The sequence below is a fragment of the Castor canadensis genome, chromosome 6, assembly GCF_047511655.1.
Source record: "Castor canadensis chromosome 6, mCasCan1.hap1v2, whole genome shotgun sequence".
Classification (NCBI taxonomy): domain Eukaryota; kingdom Metazoa; phylum Chordata; class Mammalia; order Rodentia; family Castoridae; genus Castor; species Castor canadensis.
The window spans coordinates 138,966,647-138,973,037 of NC_133391.1; the positions used below are offsets into that span (position 1 = coordinate 138,966,647).

General features: G+C 36.6%; 1 pseudogene; it reads left to right on the forward strand.

Moving 5' to 3' along the window:
• Positions 1–679: 679 nt before the first annotated feature.
• Positions 680–6,072, forward strand: LOC109680642 (inhibitor of nuclear factor kappa-B kinase subunit alpha pseudogene; annotated as a pseudogene).
• Positions 6,073–6,391: the final 319 nt, after the last annotated feature.

Sequence of the window (6,391 nt, forward strand, 5' to 3'; positions counted from 1 at the left end):
CTACATAGGGAGTTCCAGGACAGTCTGGGCTATATCTGTCTCAAAAAGGGTTAACAAAAACGGTTAGCCATATCAATATATCTGGAAATAAGAACATTCTTATGCCTTTCAAGTGACAGATATTTTATCTGTGAACTTCACATTTTCAAGTAAAATGCAGACTTACCATTATAGATCTTAAGGGTAATTATCAAAATCTATAACTAATTTGGTTGGTTTTAAATGTGGACCATCTCCATTGCTATATCTTTTATTTGGAAAAATATAAGCCCCACAAACATTTCTATTAAAGAAAGAAATTTAAGACTCAAAACCTAATTATTTTAAAGCAATATTAAAGAAAGGAATTTTGACTTAACAAACATGAAGATAATAAAACCTAATTTTATAAGCCATGTTTAGCCTTGAATCTTTGTCAAAGAAAATGAAAAAATAGTACATTGAAATAAGATGGACATGATTATAGACAAACATTTTGCCAAAAACCATTGTGTGTGTTTGCTTTAGATAACCAACATAATAACAAAAGCATATTCCTATCATCAGCACTACCAATCAAATATTTTGTTGCAATCCATTTTTAAATAAAAGGATTTTCTTATGTTAGTGGAAGATCTTGACTGAATTCTCATTTGTATGCACAGAAAAAGCAGTTAGCCAAAATATACTACAAGAACCCATGTCAAGGAAGGTAAGGGAATTTATAATGATATTGCAAATATGATTGATAATGGTTACTTTGTCTTTTTTTCCCCCTCTTTGGCAGCACTGAGGCTTGAGCTCAGGGCCTCACACTTGTTAGGCCTTCTAGGCAGGAGCTCTATCACTTGAACCATTCTCCCAGCTCTACTTTTGTCTTTGATAACAGAAACCTATGAGATAATTTTCATTAGATGAAAAGCTGGTTATAAGTATTGTTAACACAGAAAATTACAAGTTGTACTAAATGAATTGGTTTGTTAAAGGTACATCCAAAATTAAAGTTGAGTTTTAGACCCCAAAGTTCAGTCATAGACTCTTACATAGACAAATGTATCTGGATACTGGTTTGATACATTGTTACAATAAAATAAGCATGAATCTTTATTCTTAATCATAATTTTTTAGCAAAAAGAAAGGATCTTAAAACACTTATTTAAAGTGGCCACTAAGTGATCTCTGTGAGAGTACCTGTAATGAGTCTATCTACCATGTGGATTGTGTTCCATAGGGAAGACACACTGCCGCCTGAAGCATCATCTTTCTGGCCTTTCCTTCTAGCCCACAATATTAGTTTGAGGATTCAATAAAAAAGAGATAAGGCCCCTAAGACACTGGGTCAGAAGCTGCCCAAGACCCCTAGCAATAACTCCAAAGTTTTTGGTTGGAAAAGGCTGTGCTTGTTCAGTTTTCTTTATACTGTGCTCAATTCAATACAGAGGAAATAACAATATTCCATGAGTTCTTCAGGGTGACACTGAACAAAATTAAGTTGTGAAAGCTTTTTGTCTTCTTTTATTCAATTTTTTTCCATAAATTTCTTAAAGAAATTTTAAAACAACAAATACTTTGGCTCCATTTAAATTTATTTTTCTTATACAATGCATCTGTGTGATGATTTTTAATAGTTTAGATGATACATTCTTCAATAAGTGCCACATTTGTATGTGAAAAGTTTCTTACTCTTTCCCTTAGCCCTTGGAGGCCTTGAATGAGGCAAATTCTAAACTCCAGTCTTATCTTGTTAAAAGCTCTTTTCAGAGTCAAAAAGTCAATGTCATGACCCCTACCTAGAACGCTCCCTATTTTAGCTCTAATATTGATGTTCACAGTACCTCTGTCTTCAGGAAGGTAGAAGGGAATTGTTGGAGAGGAAATGCTTACCATTAACAAGCCCCAAACTCTAGACCTTGAGCCTACAAATATGAAAGAACACTGTTGCCAAATTGACACCAGTCACAAAAGACTTTGAAAATTAATTCAAAAAGAGTTTGCACATGTTGTCAAATCCCTGAATAATATTGCCCTGATCCAACGAGCCATTATGGGAGAGTCGGAAATCTCCTTTAACAAGCAAACGATTATGGGTGGAATGAGCTGAATTGATTGGAGCTGACATTTGACATCTGGGCATATTTCCCTATGCTTTGAATAAAGAGATGGTTCATGTTTTCTGAAAATTCAACTACTATTTCTTGCAAGAACTTTCCCCTACCACAGATTTACCATGGAGAGTAAGCAGCTCACACTCATCTTGATTGGGAATGATGCACAGTAAAGGTCACATTGTGGATGTGCCAAATCAACATTTTTTAAAAGGATGTGCAGAGTCATGTACAAATGCAATCTGAAGATTAGAGGACATTCCTGCTTCTTCATTATCTGGAAGATGATAGCATACATAAAACTCAGATCTTTATTTTTAGCACCTGTTGACTGAATCACCTCTTTTTTTTCTTCCCGCCCACTCCCAGAACATAGGCATATAAGTGACTTTTGTCATTGGCCATATCTTAAGTTTGTTTCTGCCAAAACACATGGTTTTTAGAGAATTATCTACATCAATCTACTGAAAAGTGAAGTAAAAGAATAAATATCTTACTAAAATATCTGAGAATCACAGTGGCCAACCTGTGTCCCTTTTCTGTGGCTCTTGCATGATCAGTGAAGAAAACTCCACTCAATAAGACCCAGGAAAGAAAAAACATGTCCCAGGTTTGAAATTCAGATAAGATGGTTTTTTGGTTTTAATTACATTGTAATAACTACATAGAAGTAAATATACTCTTCCTGTTTTAAGTTAGGTGAACATCTAAATAACTCCCATGCTCTTTCTTTTGTAAACCAATTACACAATAGCCCCTATAAATTCATGGAGTGTTAGATGAAGATTTTAATTATACAATTCATTTAACCAAATTTTTGCTATTCAGTGCCATTCACAATTCTCCAGTCTCCCAAGACATATATCAAGAACATACTACATAAAGCCTCCTCGGAGACGGCGGTGGAGCCTGAGGCCGCTTGCCCTCCCTCCCGATGGAGCGGCCCCGGGGCTGCGGCCGGGCGCAGGCGGGCCCTGGGAGACGCGGGAGCGGCTTGGCACCGGAGGATTCGGAAATGTCTGTCTGTACCAGCATCGGGAACTTGATCTCAAAATAGCGATTAAGTCTTGTCGCCTGGAGTTAAGTACCAAAAATAGAGAACGATGGTGCCACGAAATCCAGATCATGAAGAACTACTCAACAAACCAGAAAATTGTTGTGGACTTAAAGAAAGCCAGATCCTTTCTTTGCTGAGTGATATAGGATCTGGGATTCGATATTTGCATGAAAACAAAATTATACATCGAGATCTAAAACCTAAAAATATAGTTCTACAGGATGTTGGTGGAAAGATAATGCATAAAATAATTGATCTGGGATATGCCAAAGATGTTGATCAAGGAAGTCTCTGTACACCTTTTGTGGGAACACTGCAGGATCTGGAGAGCTCTTTGAGAATAAGCCTAACACAGCTACTGTTGATTATTGGAGCTTTGGGACCATGGTGTTTGAATGTATTGCCCGATATAGACCTTTTTTACATCATCTGCAGCCATTTACCTGGCATGAGAAGATTAAGAAGAAGGATCCTAAGTGTATATTTGCGTGTGAAGAGATGACTGAAGTTCGGTTTAGTAGCCATTTGCCTCAACCAAATAGCCTTTGTAGTTTAATAGTAGAACCCATGGAAAACTGGCTACAGTTGATGCTGAATTGGGACCCACAGCAAAGAGGGGGTCCTGTTGACCCTACTTTGAAGCAGCCAAGATGCTTTGTATTAATGGATCACATTCTGAATTTAAAGATAGTGCACATCCTAAATATGACTTCTGCAAAGATAATTTCTTTTCTGTTACCATCTGATGAAAGTCTTCATTCACTACAGTCTCGTATTGAGCGTGAAACTGGAATAAATACTGGTTCTCAAGAACTGCTTTCAGGGACAGGAATTTCTCTGGATCCTCGGAAACCAGCCTCTCAGTGTGTTCTAGATGGAGTTAGAGGCTATGATAGTTATATGGTTTACTTGTTTGATAAAAGCAAGACTGTATATGAAGGGCCATTTGCTTCCAGAAGTTTATCTGATTGTGTAAATTATATTGTACAAGACAGCAAAATACAGCTTCCAATTGTACAGTTACGTAAAGTATGGGCTGAGGCAGTACACTACGTGTCTGGACTGAAAGAAGACTACAGCAGGCTGTTTCAGGGACAAAGAGCAGCAATGTTAAGTCTTAGATATAATGCTAACTTGACAAAAATGAAGAATACTTTGATATCAGCATCACAGCAACTGAAAGCTAAACTGGAGTTTTTTCACAAAAGCATTCAACTTGACTTGGAGAGATACAGTGAACAAATGACTTACGGGATATCTTCAGAAAAAATGCTAAAAGCATGGAAAGAAATGGAAGAAAAGGCCATCCGCTATGCTGAGGTTGGTGTCATTGGATACCTAGAGGATCAGATTATGTCTTTACACACTGAAATCATGGAACTACAGAAGAGCCCTTATGGAAGACGTCAGGGAGACTTGATGGAATCTCTGGAACAACGTGCCATTGATCTTTATAAGCAGTTAAAGCACAGACCTGCAGATCATTCCTACAGTGACAGCACAGAGATGGTGAAGATCATTGCGCATACAGAGTCAGGACAGTGTTCTCAAGGAGCTGTTGGGTCATCTGAGCAAGTTGTTGGGCTGTAAGCAGAAGATTATTGATCTACTCCCCAAAGTGGAAATCGCCCTCAGTAACATCAAAGAAGCTGACAATACTGTCATGTTTATGCAGGGAAAAAGGCAGAAAGAAATATGGCATCTCCTTAAAATTGCCTGTACACAGAGTTCTGCCCGCTCCCTTGTGGGGTCCAGTCTAGAAGGTGCAGTAACCCCTCACGCATCAGCATGGCTACCCCCGACCTTAGCAGAATGTGAACACCCTCTGTCATGCGTGGTAACTCCTCAAGATGGGGAGACTTTACCACAAATGATAGAAGAAAATTTGAACTGTCTCGGCCATTTAAGTACTATTATTCGTGAAGCAAATGAGGAACAGGGCAGTAGCATGATGAATCTTGATTGGAGTTGGTTAGCAGAATGACTTGCCTCTTGTTCATTGTCCTCAAACTTATGGAAGTTGTTGACCATGTATTGGAAATCTGTTTTTCCTCCATGAAACTATTCTTCACACACCAGTCAATGGAAGAAATGGCTATGGACAAAAACTACGCATGATTTTACAAGCACAGTATCTTGATTTTGAGTAGTTTAAATCTCTGAACAGATAGGATTTTATAACAAAAACAATGAACTTGTGACTCAATTGTGTTCAAACTTCATGAAACATTACTTACTTAACTGACATAAAATACCTTCTAAAGCTTTAACTTTTAGGTATAAGACCAAACAGCGTATTTTATATAAAGAAGAAACCATCACCTTAATTCATTTTAAATAAAAGTTGTCTACCTGTGTTTGTGTGGAAGAGACTGCTCACAAGTACTTCTTGAAGAATAAACCCTACCTCCTTGTGTTGCACTTAGCAAGTGCTCTTCCTAGCATCATGAGGAGGTGGCTTAATTCCATTTTTAATTTTACTGTACATTTAATAACCCCTTCTCACTGAAGGGATTGTGCTCTTGTGCCTTTTAGACCAGTTGACTTATAAGTCATGTTATATGCTGTATGTATATGTATTTAAGATGTACATTTAATAATATCAGAAAGAAGATGCCTGTTAATTTATAATGTATTTGAAAGGTTACATGTTTTTTCATTTGTAAAAATGAGTAATTTGTTTGAACAATCTTTCATGTCTTGTCATACAAGTTTGTAGAGGTCTGCATTCCCTTATCTGCAATTGTAACTTCAAAATCCAAGAAGTTCTGAAAACAAGGTTTTCATAAGCTTAGTGACAAATTCATTTGCTTCCAAATGAAATCTGAACTGACATTGAATCTACTTATCCCATTAAGTGTGAATATTCATTTATTTTGTTGCAGAAATATTAATTAATGATTATTGGGTTGGGGCTGCTGTCACAGACTCTTTTGAGGGTTGATGTAGTATGGTATGTGCACTAAATTAATTACCTTTCTAAAAATCTGAAAATTTAATAATTCTGAAATATCTGGCCCCAAGGGTTTCAGATAAAGGATTGTGGATCTCTATTTTGTTAAATAATTTAGAAGGTATTATTTGTTTAAAAAATGTGAAATGCTTTTATATTCTAGATAGTTTTTCACTTTGTGTATTAAATGATTTTTTGAATGAAATAAAAAAAAAAAAGCCTCCTCGGAATTTCGGGTTAGGATAGAAGATAAAGAAGGGTTTCTGAATGTATGTCTCTTTCTTTTATCCTGAATAG